This window comes from Nyctereutes procyonoides, unplaced genomic scaffold, assembly GCF_905146905.1.
Source record: "Nyctereutes procyonoides isolate TBG_1078 unplaced genomic scaffold, NYPRO_anot_genome, whole genome shotgun sequence".
NCBI lineage: Eukaryota > Metazoa > Chordata > Mammalia > Carnivora > Canidae > Nyctereutes > Nyctereutes procyonoides.
Window position 1 is genome coordinate 16,507,787 of NW_026575120.1, and position 17,688 is coordinate 16,525,474.

At 38.1% G+C, this 17,688-nt stretch overlaps 1 long non-coding RNA gene across 1 annotated transcript in view; it reads left to right on the forward strand.

The window, feature by feature from the left end:
* Positions 1 to 437: 437 nt before the first annotated feature.
* The window catches only part of LOC129515970 (uncharacterized), a 50,954-nt gene continuing 33,703 nt past the window's right edge, over positions 438 to 17,688 (forward strand). Inside the window, exon 1 of the long non-coding RNA XR_008665686.1 lies at positions 438 to 532. This is a non-coding gene — a long non-coding RNA (uncharacterized LOC129515970). The remainder of the gene's footprint in view (positions 533 to 17,688) is intronic.

Here is a 17,688-nt window from a genome sequence, read left to right on the forward strand (position 1 = left end):
GATAAGGTAGGAAAGTAGGCAAGGAGCCAGAAAATAAGAGACCTTTTGTGACATACTAAGAAGTTTGAAATATCTGTAAAGAAATTGGAAAGGCTTTGAAGGGTTCCATTCCAAGGAGCCCTTGATTCCTCCTACTAACTCTGTCATAGTCTCACAGCTTTTTCAGCATTTCACACTATTAATGTAACATGGCACGGATTCTGCTGTTTCTCTTTGAGGGCAAATGTTATATGTTCAGGTAACTCTTCATCTTGGTTTATTTAAAACAGTCCTGGTTTCACCTGTTGTCCTGGTTTAATTATTAATAGTGCTCCCCTTTTATTCTCAAAAGCATCCCACATTGGACACTCAATATTATTTCATCACTGCAAGAGGTTATATATGGAGAAATTCAAAATTATTGCTAAAAGCTTAATGGAGTAGTTTGGAAAAGAAAGCCAGAAATCATTTTTTTTTTTTTCAGAAATCATTCTTAAGAGAAGCTAGAAAGTCTCCAACTACTGGCTATGGATAATCACATCTCAGAGAGGAGGTAGGCAGCATGGGGGTTCAGGGTGGTTCTGCAGCCAAGCTTGCAGTGCTCAGTTTCTGATTATATACCTGCTTTCTGTGTGTCCTTGGACTAACTACCTAACCTCTCTGTGCTCCAGTTTCTCACTCATAAAATGAGGAAGAATTAATAGTGCCTACCCTTGTGAGATTCAAAAGAGGTAAAATAGGTAGAGGCTTTGCCAAGCCTGACATGAAGCAAGAACTTGATAGAGACAGTATTTATTAATGGATTGGTAGTTGAACACGATTTACCTGTGGATGAGATAAAATATGTTGTGATTCTGCTTATTGTGTCTGAATAGCCCATATACTTCTATGTTTTACATGGATCTGGGATGTCACACCTTTAAAAAAAATACTAGCATCCTCATTACTTATTACCTGAAGTTTTTCAATTGAGCAAATAAACAAAGTCCTCTTTAAAAAAAAATGAAAACAAAGCACAAAAAAAAAAAAAAAAAAAAAAAGAGTTCATTAGGGACAAAGGTCACACTGCTGAACATGTTTCCTAACGTGGCTGTCCTCCCCACTAGAAGGAGCTTTCTACGAGCACAGGGCTGTTTGACCTGGCTACATGTTTCTGTATTTGTCCTTTTATTTGGTTCATAATAAGAATAGAATAACTTGGGGGTTTCTGTGTTTGCTGTTGTTGGTTTATTTATTTCTTTTTGGAGAGAAGTTGGGATAATTTCCCAACCTAAACAAAGATGTACTCTGAAACACAACTGTGTGACCATCATTTAATGACTTCATGTTACAAGTTTATGAGATTTCTCAACTGCAGTCAAGTACACCTTGCCCTCTAACAGCCTGCATCCTTTAGTTGGATGATACAGAATAAACAAGGTCAGCACTCTACAGAGGAAACTTCCAACACCCCTTTAGTAAAGTTAAGGTTCGATTTAAGTTTGGAGAAAGATAGGAAATTGCAGCAACACACCAGGCAGATAGGGAGAGGTAAGTTTTAAAGATGACATGAACTTTGCAACCCAGGGTTTTATGTTTTCCCTTTAGAGGTGGTTTACTGAGTGATGAGACAACATAAACCCTGGGGACAGACTCCAGCCCCAGCACTGGCACTTACTTGCCATGAAACCTTGGGTGAGTTACTTGCATTAGTGGGGTTCTCTAGAAGCCAGAGCCAAAGGTACAAGATTCTGTGCTCACCCCTCACTGGGGAGCATAGTCCCTACAGGAGGAATAAGGGCAAAGGGGAGTGAGGCAGGGAAAGGAGCATAGATAGAAGGAAGTGTAGGCCTGGGCTGATTGTAGGTTCATGACAAGCTCATTTCTCAGACTTGCTAGATAGCTTTAAAGAAGCAGTAGGAAACTATTTCCTGTGGAAAGAAAGGAGAAATTATCTACAGATTCTTGCCTTCCATTGATTAAAGTTCCCTACCACTGAGAGTTAACTCCCCCAACTTCTAGTTTGTCCATGCAAGAGTGACTAGTAGGCCTCACTCCTGAGAGGCCACAGGGAAGCCCAGGTAGGAGCTGAGTGATGGGTAGCCCAATGAGGCAAAAACTGTGGGGTTGTGTCCATAAGCAGAAGGAAGGGTGTAGGAAGCTGCTACACATGGCCCGTTGGCCTGCAGGAGTAGAAATAGTATCAATGACCTGGTTCCATGATGCTGAGAGCAATGTTGTCCTTTGCTAGGCCAGCTCTGGCCAGACAGGGCCTGGATCTCCAGTGATGTGTACACTGAATCCAGCACATTGCCAGAAGTCTCTGTGCCTCAGTGACTTCATCTTTAAGGCAGAAATAATAACTACCTGCTTATCTCACTGCTGATTGTAAGGACTGAACAAGTTAACATGTGTAATGTGCTTAGAACAATGCCTGGTACACAGAAAACATAGTCAAATGTTAGCTATTGGTATCATAAAAGTCATAGCAGTTCTTGTGTGTGTGTAGTCAGGTCTACCTTTCCCAGTAGCCTACCCTTATCCTTTTATGTTTCCTTTTAGGAATAAATTCAAAGGTGAAACTGTAAGGCTGAATTCAGTACTGAATGATGTCTCAAAGCATGAGTGTCCCTCTTGCCTTGTGCCTCATCTGACATAACAGTTGACATGACACTCATGGGAGAGGCAGAGACAAAGCAATTGGTACCACCAAACAGCCACTAAACTCATCTCTGCCTTAGTCCCAACGTGTTCTCTGGGGAAACTTATCAAAGTCTATGAGTTCTCATGGTAGCTATACCGACTGCCTGCCTGGATTTCCTCTAATGGAGTCACTGTTGTTCAGAAAAGTATCTACTAGAACCTCAAAGACTGAGATGCAGGTGTGGCAAGGGCCTATAGCAGAGCTTTCATACTGGGGACTCTCTGGACAGATCTAGCTTACAGGGGCACTCTCTTTGGACTTTTCTGTGTTAGTAAAAATATTTCAACTTGAGCTTCCAGAAGTGAGTCCCTAAACAATAGGCTGTTAAGGAGCTGTTGTCTTTGTGGCAATCAGTAGAAGCCAAGTCTTGAATGCATTGGAACCAACATTTTAAATCATCATATCTTCTATAAAAGTCCTTTGTTCCTACTTTCCTTTAAAAAGAAACCAGAAGTTGGATACTTCTGGGCCTGAATTTCCACATGACAGTAATGAACTGGAGCAAAATAGTGACTTTCCACTTCGGACATGGAATATTTGCCATAGTCATCACCATTTTCCATTATCTGATCTGGCTGGTTTCACTCATTTATATTACTTTTTTATTGCAGACATTCTAGTTTTCAACCTTGGACCTAAAGTTTTCTGGGCTGCAGTGGCCATTTATCATGAAAATGTAGGCTCTTGGACTCAAAAGTTACTTTAAAGAGTGATCAGTCTAATCCCCATGGCCCTATTTCCATCCCACAAACTTCTTTACTCAATACTTGTTTAGTTTGGCCTTTCAAAAGTAGAATTGCTTTTTGATTTTATTAATATTGTCATATATTTTCCTGGTTTTAAAAAACAGACATAGAGAAAGGAATCAAAAAAAATTTAAAAACGATATTAACACATGACATAGAGATATAGATGCACTAGAAATTTCAATATATGTCTGTGGCAGGTACTACAGAATGGCTCCCTGAGCTCTATTTAAATTCCTGTAGCAAGTTTCACTTCATTTTAGAAGATGGACGTGTAAGCTGAGTATTTCTCAGGCTCCATTAAGCTTTGGGTTTCCCATGTGACCCACCGGTCCCTAAGCCAAAGCACAGTGAGAGGTCTGGAAGGTGGAAATGAGCTAGAGCTGGAGCTGCTGCTGAGTCTGCGGTTTCTCCCGACAGCGGCATGATTGTTGAATCAGCAAAAGCAGTGGCACATGGCCTGCGTCGTGTTAAGTCCAAGCCAGGCACAGAACACAGTATGTCGCAGGCATGAGAGCAACTGAAGAGGTGCATCTTGAGCCAGCAAGACCGCTGATTGTGGCAGAGACAGCGGCTTCTTGGTGGCCTGTGTTCTACAGTGTGGGTGGAGAGTCACCACCAGAAGCTCAGGCTGGAGCCTGCTGCCCACTCCTTCCCAATGCCTTGTGGGCACTTCATTTCCTGAGTTAAATTTCTCTGTGCCTAAATAGCTAGAGTGGATCCTGGTAGGCCACCTGAAACCTGTGTGTTCTTCCAACCTGCAAGTATGCAGGTTTTATAACAGCAGGCTCCCTTTTCATATAGTAAATAATGTAGGCATCATTTTTAAATTAAACTTACGTTGTGATAATTTTTGTTTCACATCCAGTTGTCACAGGTAATACGGAGGGATTCCATGTACCTTTTACTGGCTTCCCCATGGTAATATCTTGGGAAACTATAGTGCAATGTCACAAGCAGGATATTGACACTGATGCAATCTACTGATTGTATCCAGAGGTTCATGGTTTCACTTGTGCTCCGAGGTGTGTGTGTGTGTGTGTGTGTGTGTGTGTGTGTGTGTAGGTCAGTGCTGTTTATCACATTCATAGGTTTATGTACCCATCACTACAGTCAAGGTGCAGCGCAGCTGCAACACCACCTGGATCCCTCATGTTGCCTTTTTGTAACCGCATCCCAACCTCCTCTCCAATCTCTGACTCCTTCAGTCTCTGATCTGTTCTCCCGTTCAGCGGCAGTGTCATTCAAGAACGCTTTAATGAATAGAATCACATGATACATGTTCGCTCAACATAACACTCCACGGATCAGTCCAGATTACTGCGTGTTTCAGTAGCTCCTTCCTTTTTTAGTGCTATAGTGGCAGTCCACAGGTAGGATGTCCACAGTCTGACCATTCACCCACTGAAGACATGGCGGATTTTTCCTATGTTTGGCTATTATGAATAAAGCTACTGGAATATTCATGTGCAGATTTTTGTGTAAATAGAAGTTTCAATTTCCCTGGGATAAATGCCTCAGAGTATAATTACTGGTTCATATGGTAATTGCATATTTAGTTTTGTAGGGAACTGCCAAACTGTTTTCCAGAGTAGCTGTAGCATTTTACTTTCCCGCCAGCAGTGTATGAGTGATCCAGTTGCTCTGTACATTTGTCAGCATTTGGTATTATCACTTTTAAAAACTTTAGGTGATGCCTGGTGACTGAGTCGATTGAGCATCGACTCTTGATTTTGGCTCAGTCATGCTCTGTGCTCAGCATGGAGCCTGCCCATAATTCTCACCCTCTCCTTCTGCCCCTCAGCCCTGCTCGCATGCATGCTCTCTCTCTCATTCTCTCTAAAAAAAAAAAAAAAAAAAAAAAAAAATCACCCATTCTAGTGTGTGTATAGTGATAGTGGTATCTTCTTATGGAATAGGCATTATTTTATGCCAACTTATATAGCATTACATTATAATTTCTTTTTTTTTTACATTATAATTTCCATGGTTTTTATGTCATTGCTTTCAGACTTTCTATCCCACAGGGCTGCCTTTCATTTCCATAGCATGTTCACATATTTTATGTCATTTGATTCTGGCTGCTTTATGGCTTATGATTATCACTATTCCCTTTTATGTGATGAGGAGATGGAGACAACAAAGATGAATTCTGCAAGGTCAGAGGAATGAAACTATGTTTATTGAGCAACTACAGCATAGAACACACATGGTATCATTTCCTTCAACTATACCAAGATTTCTGCAAGTATATATTATTACTCCTGTTTGAAAAGGGTAAGAAAACATATGTTTGGAGCTATCAATGTGATTGTAATATATATATATATAGCCGTCCACAGTTTGGATGTCCACAGTCTGACCATCCACCCACTGAAGACACAGCGGATTTATATATATATATATTTCTCTCTCCATATATATATGGAGAGAGAAAGAGAGAGAGAGAGAAGAAATCCATACATTGTCACAAGATATAGAGAGACTCACTAGAAATATTTGTCTACGTGTCTGTGGCAAGTAGTGCAGAATGGTTCACCCATTTCCCTTTGAGCTGTATGACCATTCCTGCTCCATTCTAGTGGAAAGTGCTAGAACTAGAACATGGGTATCTGATGTGATGGTTAGTATGCTTTCTTTTGCAGTATAGTCACCTGTCCTTCTCATTTGAGAAGATAAAAAATGTGAAGTGGAAGTCTTAGGGGATGTTCTGACTTTGCATTTCTGCTGATTAAAATGTTTTTCTCCTTGGTGTTCCATATTTTCCACTTCCTTCCTGTGTCTGCCCCTGAGGTAACATCTTGGGCAAACTCTCTCTCTCTTAGCTCAGCACTTCACAGCAGGATGAGTATACACCCTGGGGAGACTTGTGTGATTCCAGAATTCTATACCTCATCACTTCACACAGTTGTGAGTGCTGAGAGGTGGGCTGGTGGGAGGAGGAGATGGAACGGACAGCAGAGGATCACAGGTTCAAGAATCAAACAACCTTGGGCAAGTCAGATCACCACATTCTTAAAATACAACATTGGGTCAAAGTACCCTCAAGTTCTCCTCCCACTTTTTGACTGGCTTCAGTTTGTCTTTTGAGTATATCTCTTGCTCTACTTCATTGCCTTAAATGAGCAATGGTAGCTTGGAAGTCATCAGCATTCAGGAATTTCAAGGATCCCCAACACTTTGGCCCCTTCTCAGAGACAAGATGTTCAGAGAAAGGAAATTTGGCCTTGTATATATGAAGCAATCTGGTTATTTTCTAGGAAATATGATTTCAAACAAAGGCACACACATGCAATTATAGTCTCACTTCAAGAATTATTTTTTAAAAGATTTTTATTTATTTATTCATCAGAGACACAGAAAGAAAGAGAGGCAGAGACACAGGCAGAGGGAGAAGCAGACTCCCCACAAGGAGCTCGATGTGGAACTCAATCCCAGGACCCCGGGATCATGCCCTGAGCCAGAGGCAGACACTCCACTGTGAGCACCCAGGTGTCCCTCACTTCAAGAATTAAAATAAACAAAGAGAAAGCAGTAAAATTACAAGCCTGTATTTCAATTCTAGCTATCAGATATCCCTGAGATCCCTGAGATCCCTGAGGTGATACCAGCTTGGAAGGCTAATTTGCTGCTTGTTCCTATCGGTCACTTGCTTGGCCATGAGACCTCGCCTGGGTGGGAAAGCAGCCACAGAGACAGTGTCTAAATCTCTGTAGAAGAATCCTACCTGTCCACAATGATCCTTCCTGGTTTTCTCATACTTTCTTTCATCAGGAGACAGGTAGCCATCAGCCTCCTCTGTGTCATACTACTACAATGATTAAGAAATTATTATGAAAGCCATGACTCCTTATGCTGATGTGGGATCTTCCAAGAGCCAGTTCTTATCCAACTGTTGTCACATTCCTCTAATTAGGGGCCAGCATCTGTGAATGGTAACTCTTAATTGAAAGCACATGGTGGAAAAATGAAATCAAGCCCTAGATGGCCTCTACTCCTGACACTGCTAGAGGCAGAAGGGACTTGGAGATCATTCACACTAATACATTCATCTTAGAGACAAGTAAATGGAGGTTCAGAGACTGACAGCTGGTTAGCAAGAAAGCCAGGCTGAAGCTCAGTTTTCTCAGCTGCACTATTTTTCAGAGCCTCACTGCATTTGATCATGTGGCAGCTGCCAATACCAAGGCTGTTGTAAAGAAGCAGAATCTGCTTCTGTCTTGTCTTGTTTTTGGCAATAAGATGGTGCTATTTTGGGGACAGTACACCTGGGGTGGGGAGCTACCTATTAACTACTCCTCTGCTCCTAAAGAATCAGATCCTAAATATTGAAAAATTACAGCATAGCAAAACTACACAGATGTCTGTGTCTCCACATCACTGGCCTAGCTGTGATTTCCTAAGTTCTAGAGAGAGTATTTTAAAAATATGGATCAATATAATGATTCTCCCACCTGGAACCCATTCTATTTGGTGTGGAAGGTCAAGACAAGCATCAGAAAAAATACACTAGAAAGGCACTATGGTTGCATATAAGGAAGGCAAATCTGCCAGACACAGCACCTCAAGTGGTTTGTAATCTTGTTAAGACCATTGCTTCTAACATATGGAACAAAAAAGAAAACAATTTACAACGGGCTAGGGTTGGGTGGCATAATGATGCAAGTAAAACACTAGAAACTCTACAAAAGTGGGAAATATGACTGTTGCTTACAGTTTTATTTCTAGTGTGCTTCACAGCTCCTGGCTCCTGGTAAACCCTTATTAAATACAATATGCTACCTAATCTAAGGTAGCGTCATTGTAAGGAAGCACTGTATTTTATGCTCTTAAGAAACAAAGCAGTGCCAATTAAACACATCATACACGTTCTGGAAATGTTAAAATTTAAACAAAAATGCATCTTAAAATTAATGAAACATAGTATTTAGGAATGAATAAAGAATGATTAACTCAGGTTAGAATCCTGGGGCAGCTACCCCAGTGCATGTGTGATCCTGAGCAAATTACTTCACATTGCATTATCTTAAAATTAGAAGATAATAATAATAAATCCTACCTCACAGGTTTTTCATGATGATTAGAATATATAATTCATGATAAGCACTTTGTAAACTCTGAATTTTAATGGAAAATGTTAATTAGCTAAGTTCCCTTAATTAACCTATATGTAATAATTGCAATGGTTTGGTACGGAAGGGCTTTGTGTGACCTATAGCATAAAGAAAGGCCTATTGGAAACCACAGGACAGGCATCGTGCTTCGAGGATGGAGACAATTTGGACTAGTAGGCCATGTTCTGCATATCTGAATTGTCAGTAAGTGCAAGTCTTTGGTGAAAGCAGACTGAGATACTGGCATTAGTCCCAGACTCAGAATCAAGGGCAGAAAGAAAGGCAGTTGCCCCAGATTTCTGCCTATAAAAAACAAAAAATCGAAGAAATGTGCATCACTTGACTCATTTCCAGGCACAACCTCTCATATGGCCAGTCACCCACAAATTGCCTCTAACCCAGTAGAAATAAATAAGTCTGGAAAGGATCTTTTTTTTTCTTTTAAGAGTTGCTACATTATTTTCAGGTGTACAACTTCACTAAGTTGTATTCACTTAGAAGTAACTCAAAGTAACTCTCTATACCTTATGCTATGCTCACTACAAATCTGCTCACTACCATCTGTCATACACAACACAATTACAATACCATTGACTGTATTCAGGACGCTCTACCTTTCATCCCTGTGACTTACTCAATCTGTACCTGGAGGCCTGTACCTCCCACATCCCTTTACCTATTTTGTCCATCTCCCCCCACTCCTTTTCCTTCAGGCAACCTTCATTTTGTTCTCTGTATTTATAGGTCTGGTTCTATCTTTTGTTTGTTTATTCATTTGTTTTATTTTTTAGATTTCCCATATAAGTGAAATGGTATGGTATTTGCCTTTCTCTGTCTGGAGCAGACATTTAAAAATATTCTTCTTTAGTGCTGACTTAGGTTTGTTGAGAGTGTGTCACTCATGTTGGCAATCCTAGTTAACGGAAGAGCTGAAAAACAATGCAAGATGTAACACGACTTACCAAAAGTTAATGACTCTTTTAATTATGTACATTGTAAACTATTAATGTGTCCCAGGGAGTTGTCTGCTCCTGAAAACAATGAAAGTGAATTGGAGAACAAAGAATTAAGGAAAAATAGAAAACACTTTACAAAGTTTGTTTCTTTGTTTTCCCATGCATATTGACTAGGCTTTAGCAAAAACAAGTAAATTAGTAAGTAGAAGAGTTTCTTTAAAAATTGTATATTGAATTCCATCGAGCTAGCTAGTAACAGAAATCTCTTTGTTTCCTCCTCTACTGCATAAATGGTGAATACATACTTAGAAAGTGTTAGTTTGAAGATGGTATGCTAAGATACCCTTTTTTATTTATCTGGCCCTGGTGTATACTGACCCTTAATTATTCAAATGCGATATTTGGAGAAATGCTCTTTCTGATCAATCTGCACAGGAGAAAGGTCGAATGAGCATCCAAAAACATAGATTTCTCCCAAGGCACTTCTCTTTTTCTAGTAATTATCCCTTTAGGAAGCATTTTGGTTTTGTTCGAAACAGTGATCTTGGCCAAGGAAAACTCAGGAAAAACTGGAACCTACCATTTAATGAGTAAGCACTGAGTGCATAACCTAGTACCACCTCACTTCAACTTGCCTGGTATTTGAGACCAAGGGTGCAATAATAACAATTTCTGTTATGGAGTTCCCACTAGAAGAATCATGGGAGATTCATATTCTGATGAATTCTCCATTCCCAAGGAACAATCCAGAAGAGATTTATTCACTCATTGGGCCACTGAAATTCTCAAAATCTGCCATTTCTATTTCCTCTGCTACTGTTTTTGTCCACTGTTTGCTACTGTCTTGGCTGCAGGACAAGCATGTCCACATTATTGATAGTATCCCACTTCCTAGCATGGTTCTTTGGAATGTACCCCTTCACCATTGTTCTGACCATCTGCTATTCTCAATAATTCTAGAGCTTTGCCTACCTCCTCATGGGCCTCATCTCTTCTTTCCTCTTCATCTTATACATGTTGTACAAAACAGTGGTGAGAGAACATTGCCCCACTTTGTTATGATAGAGGTATATAGTTTCCTAGGGCTGCTGTAACAAATACTACAAAGTGAGCAGCTTAAAACAACTGCAATTTATTGTCCCAGTTTTAGAGGCAAGAACTCCAAAATCAGAGTGTTGGTAGAACTAGGATCCTTGTGGAAGCTCCTTTCTCATCTCTTCTAGCTTCTGGTGGTTCCAGGTGATCCTTGGCTTGTGGACACATCACTCCAGTGTCTGCCTGTGTCTTCACAGGCCTTCTTGTCTGTGTCTCTAGTCGTGTTTCTCTTATTGAGACACTTGCCATTGGATTAGGACCCAACCCAGATAATCCAGGATGATCTCATGTGGAGATTCTTAGCTCAATTACATCTGCAAAGACCCTTTGACTAAATAAAGTCAGATTCACAGTTTCCAGTAATTAGAACATAGATATATACCTTTGGTGGGGGGGGGGTGCAGAGGAAAGGGACACAATTCAACCCATTACAAGGAGCAAGAAGGTCTTTTTTCCTTAGATAATGTCTCTGTTCCCATGTGGTAACTCTTACTTAGCTCACTTTTTAGTTTCTCACATTCTTTTATGGAGAAAATTCAATTAAGGGACATCCAGTGCTGAATTACAACGTGATGAAAGTAAAACAAATTGTGCCCTACCTGAACATATTTTTTTTTTCCAAACTTGACCTTTTTTTCAGAAAGGTACTGATTTGCAGGTAGGCCAGAATGCTTTCTTAGATATTTGATATGTGTCCCTGACCTGATGGCCAGGAGTATGCACTGCATTGAGTATATGCACACATGCCTGCTGCCCCTCCCTCTTGAGGAAGAGAAGGAAATCTCACAGCCATGGCCATGTCCAGCTTGTCCTAACCACTGCAGTTGTGTCCTAAGAGGCTGAGGGAAATACTCAGACTTTTGATCTTGGCTGTTTAGAGTCAAACTGAACAGTTTGACTACCTTCATTAGTGTCCAAAATATAAGATTCTCAGGTCATTTAAAAAAATTTTTTTACATTCATCCTCCAGATTTAGCACATCTCCCTTCTCTTACTCCAACTTTCCACTGCTCCCCTGCCTGTAAAACTCATATCTGCAATCCTCTGGAATGCATGTTCCAAGAAAAGCAGACTGACCTATATCCTTAATTCTCTTCCCAACACTCTAGGTAATGGTCCCTAAGTCTGTTGTCATCAGAAATTCTAAAGAGTAGTTAAAAATGTATGCCAATTTCCTGTTCCAGGCCTATTGAATTAGAATATCACAAGGCCACAGGACTCCTGTGTTTAAAAATTCTCCAAGTCATTAATGAGTTCACCATTTATGATGATGGGCCATCGTCAACATCCTTTGGGAATTACAGACACAACTAATGTGGAATAAAAATAAAATAGGTAGAAGGTCAAATTTGGACCTGGCAGAACTATAGTAATATGAAATCTAAACTTAAACTTCAAATCTTTTAATGTGAGGAGAGGCCAAGTCCTATCTGTTTTATATTCTTTGAAAAATATTGCTCCAGTGAGAAATTTCTACCATACTTGCTATTAACTTTTCATGTAAAAAGCAGTTCTGTATTTTTCAGAGGAGCTTCACAGCAGGTAGTTCCACGAGGGACTTATCCAGACACCATATTTTCTTTCTCTGGTAAAGGTAGCAACAACAAAAGAAAGGCCCCCAGATCAGCAACTTATTTTATATAAGCGCTCATTCTTTCTCACTTACTCACCTTAAACATTTCAAGTTTACCTCGATCCAATTCCACCAAAGGATCGATGTTACAGAAGTTCTCCTGAGGTTCCAGCATTGCCTTCTATACCTCCGATTTAGAAACCGGCTACATTTCTGACTCATACCTTGCTCTGCATTAAGCCACTCATTTAGCAGATGGTTTCTTCTTTTGTTTTGTAAAGTTTTGCAGAGAAGCCAGTTTCATCTCTCTCTGTCTCCTCATCCCCTCCCCATCTCTCTTTTTTTCTTATTTTTGTTCAAGTTTCTTATATTGACTTCATGCTGACATACAAAATTATTTTGCTTCTGGGATAAAGGGCATATGGGCAAGTTTACTGCTCACTCATGTCTGGAGCTTTCATAATAAAAATAAGTTGTAGATAATATGGATATCCAGGAAATATTTTATATTCTATTGTTCTGAAAAAAGACAAAGCCTACTACTAGTGAAGAACACAAAAAAGACAACTTTTTGGTTTTCAACTGACATTTCACTTTCTTCTTGACTTCAATCCTTTCAAAACATACTATGAGTTAAGTATTCGTGTCTATTCTCATTAAAATTCTCTTACTGAAGGACTTTTGACTTTCAGAACACATTCAGTTCCTGTGTGCTCTGAGAATTGTATTGACCAAGTCACTCCACAATGGCCACTGAATTTCTACCCTGGATTACTTATTTGTTCACTGTTCATGATTGCAAAGTTTTTCCAAGCTCCTACAAGACAAGGATTGCATCTCTGCAGAAATAGTTAGAATACAGTAGAAGGAACTCTGGATTCAGAGTCAAAAGTCCTGATAAAGAAGTAGGAAATTTATTGTGAATGCTGCTTTCTATGAAATCCAAGATTTTCTTCATTTTGTTTTTCCACATCAGATGAAAAAAAATTAAAAAGAGAAAATAAGTGAAGGTTTTGGGCAGAAAAATGAGCCAGTAAGTATTTAAATGGTGATAAGAGAACCAAGCTTATCTTCTAGCTCCTTCTATCATTAATGAGTTACATAAATCTTTAACACATGCTTACTTCATGTTTGCATAGAAGACATAGATTTTAGCTTTTTGAAAATTATATTTGATGCTTTTGGAAGTCCCACTGAGATGTCCAGTTAGCTTGCCTTCTATAGCTGATTAAACTGTGCTGCCCAAGAGGTGCCCCTCATGTCAGTTTAAGACTAAAAAACAAGTCTTTTCTTGACTTATAAGGATGACTCCTCAGAGGCAATGAAAATTTGCTTTTGTTACCTGTTTCTCTCTCTCTCTCCCTTCATATGTTCCTTCCTTTCTTTTCTAATTTTTCTTAACTCTGCTGGATGTTGTATTGTTTTGTTTTCTCTTTGCTTCTGGTTCTTGGCTCAGTTGGGCTCTAGTTCTTATTTGCATATATTGCATAAGCTATTGCTCACCGGTGGCAAGGATGACTGGTGGGCTGGTTCATGATCGGACCATTACGTAATCTCTATCAGACAAAGATAGGGATCTAGTCTCAGTAACAGAGATTTTTGGTTTCTTAGATTTTGTTTTGTTTGTGTGTTTATGCAAGAAAATGTCTTGCTTCCACTGGAAATGAGAATAGATCTTTAACATTGGTATTGGTGCATTTTGCTTTCTATGTTATTCTGTCCTGGTGTAAAGCATAAACTGCAAGGTTTCTGTGTTTGCAGCTGGGAAAAACCTTTTCCTCCCATTGTGTTTTGTGCATGTGTGCATTTATATTAATATACAGAATAATATTAATAAATTAATTCATAAATTCCCTTCAAATAAATAAGCTGTGTTCTCATCTATTTACAAACATTAATAAGAATTTATTTAAATTCAATAATCTCATAATTCCCAGAAAACAAAGAAACTGAACTTCTAATGCTTCAAATGTGCTAACTTTTAAAGGGGGAAAAAAAGCATCTCATAAAACTGCTAAATCAGAAGCTATGCTCCTGTCATAAAAATGAATCCTTGAGCAGATCAGACTGATGTGATAAATTTGCTTTCAAAACAGTGATATGTATTTCCCTGGCTTTACCAGTGTGGAGGGTAATACAAATACACACTTTATTTTTTAAAGGGAGATGTGGGTTGGTTTTTTGTGCTTTTATTTCTATGTTTTTAGTGAAGAGTTTGGTGGATTTAATCTTCTTAAACTTCCTATGCTGGTTTATTTACTAACGAAGCTTATATTACTCCCATAAATGTTTCAGATCATGAAAAACATAAAACGATGTGCTTAAGTTGAATTATAATTCTGACAAATGTTTTTATATCACTAGTTATTATGTTTGGAAGTATGTCAATTTAAACATAATTGACAAATCCCATAGTTAATTTTAAGATCTTAAGGCAATATTAATTGTGTGGCTTAATATATATAATCTCTGAATAATTGCCTAATTTCTGAGTAAGATAGAATACCACCAAGAAAGTCTTCTTAGCTTTTTATTTTTATGCAGTATAGAGTGGCTACTTCACTGGGCAATGTCAACAAACGTGTTCATTTTTGCAACTTTACAAAAGTAAAAAGGTGTAGAAAATAAATATTTGTGGTTGTAAGAGTCATGTTATATATGTAAATGAGCTTTGCAGGTCTGCTAAAATGCTTGATATAACAGCTGTCCCCTACCTCCTAGCTCTTTCTGTCAAATAGATGTACACTTTGGTGAAAAAGGTATAATTAGAATGCACAGCTATGAGGTTACTAGAAGCAATAGCAGCACAGAGGTATAACTTAGTATGTAAGGTAAATGTGTCTTTGTTGACTTAAGTGAAAAAAGAAGATAATTTTTTAAAAAATAAAGTGAATGATCCTTCTAAAATGTGAAAAAGGGTAGTGAAGAACAAAACTGAATTCCTTTTGTAGAAGGGAATTTTATTTGCCTTGAATTATGGTATATGCATGGTATATACCATGGTATATGGTATAAGCCTGAAAAGAAGTCATAAAACGTATTAACATATTGCCAAAGGTGTTTGGTCTTAATGAATTTATTCAAAAGATCTTTCTCAAGAGCTGTCATTTCTTTAGCATCTAATATTATATTGATGAGGCACCTGGGTGGCTCAGTGGTTGAGCATCTGCCTTTGGCTCAGGTCATGATCCTGGGGTCCTGAGATCAAGTCCCGCATCAAGCTCCCTGCAGGGAGCCTACTTCTCCCTCTGCCTATGTATCTGCCTCTCTCTGTGTCTCTCATGAATAAATAAGTAAAATCTTAAAAAAGATATATTGATGCAAACCTGGAATTAGGTTTTTCTCTCTGTTAAAGTGACAACTTTGTCTTGGAATATTGGTCAATTCTTCTTTATTTTCTATGAAATATGAGAAGAAAACTGGCTAGTATCTGTCCTATGACTTAAAGTAGAAGTAAGGCTGTGGCCCTAATTCAACTTACCAACTATTTTTGTAGAACACAAGCGCACCCATTTATTTACATGTTGTGTTTCTGTGCTACAATACTTGAGTTGAGTAGTTACAACACAGACCTCATGGCCCTCAAAGTATACAATATTTACAATTTGGACCATTATAGAGAGTTTGCTGACCCCTGCCTTAAATCTTACTATTGATATGGGTAGTAAGGAAAGGCTGCATTCTGACCGGCCATGAAATTTAGTAAAGGACTCCCTTTTTTATACATCAGTCTTTATACATATTGCAGATAAAACTAGTAGAGATGAATGTCTTGAGTGTGATTCCCTGGCCTCAAATTAGAAGAAAGAGTAAGAACAATGTAAAATGTTTGTGATATACTGCAACATTTCCATTTCTCCAGGCAGAAGTTCATTTTCTGGCTTTACAAGTTGCTTAACACCATAGGGCCCTAGATTTGCTGACAGCATCAAAAGGTGTCTTATATATGTAAATTAACATCTTTTACTGCAACTATGTAAATGGATTAGGCCTTAGCACAATGAACCAGCTTTTCCATGGTCAAGAATCATCTTTGGAGATGATTTATGATCAAAAGGGAGACTTTCAAGAAAATTACCTAAACTATAAAAAAAGACTAAAAGGATTATTAAATGTTCTTTTTGAATATCTTCTGGCAGGCCCAGCTGCAGATTGTCTGATTCTTCAGGTCAGGAGTCTACAAAGTATGTCTACAGGTTAAACACTGCCATCACTTTTTTCTTATAGATCAATAAAATGTAATGGGAACAGCCATGTTCATTTATTTACATATCATCTATGGTTGCTTTCATGGGTTGAGATGAATAGTTGCACCTGAGACCATATGGCCCACAAAGCCCTGAATATTTACTATCTTGTTGTTTTACAGAAAAATTGTGCCAATGTCTCCTTTTGGAATGTTATTCTCTGTTTGACTTGTTATTTACTATTGATTAGGGGGGTTTTCAACTCTGTATGTATAGAAGATAACTTATGAAAGAAAACCTTATAGCACTAAAAATGATTTTTATCTGATAGAAATGTCAACTTTTTTGTTTGTTTGGCATGCAAGTGATTTCTGTATTATAGGAAGAATAATCCCCCAAATTGGAGTTTTATTACATGATAGGATGTTAACTAGTTTTGTATGAACTTTAGCCATCCAAGCATCAGCCACAACAAATTCTTCCTTTTCTCAGGAACAGCTTCACTATTTTGTTGGTTTTCTTGTTAATTAAAATATCTGTCAAATGTTCACTTTAAAATAATAGATGATAATATATATTTTTTACCTTTAGAGGAAACATTGATCAAATCTTTATAATGCAGTTATGATTTCAACATTATTACTGATCAGAAACTATATATGTAAGTTGAAATCACACAAGAGATACAATTTCACTGCCATCATCATTGGAAAACAGTAAAGTACAATAATACCAACTTTTGGAGAAATTATGAAAGAAACTATACTTAAAATGACTTGTGGAATTTTACTATAGTAAAATCACTCTAAAAAAAACAATTTGTACTTATTTAGTAATAAGAAACTTCAGGTAAACTATGATAGAGTCTTCTCCTACATACCAACCCTAAAGAAACCTATGCACATATGCATGAGGACCCATGTGCAAGAATCTTCATATCAAAGTTGTTTGTAATATCAGGCAAAAAAAATCTAGAAATAAAAATGTCTGCTAACAGCAGGAAAAATATTGTTGTATGTGCATACATCAAAAATAAGTGTATTATAACTGTATGCAACAATACCAAAGAATCCCAGAATATAATATTGAATTTAAAAAGCAAGTCAAACAATAATATATATATATGTATATACCATGTTTGCATTTATATGACATTGAAAATCATACAAACCCACAATAAATTATTTAGAAATACAAACGTGATAAAAATTATGAAGAAAAGCAAGGCAATCTAACTTAAAATTCAAGATAGTGGTTACTTCTGAACGTATACAGAAAGGGTAGACAGAGAACTTCAAACAGCCATGTTTTCTTTCTTAAACTGGATAGCAAATAATTGGGAGTTTGAATTGTGG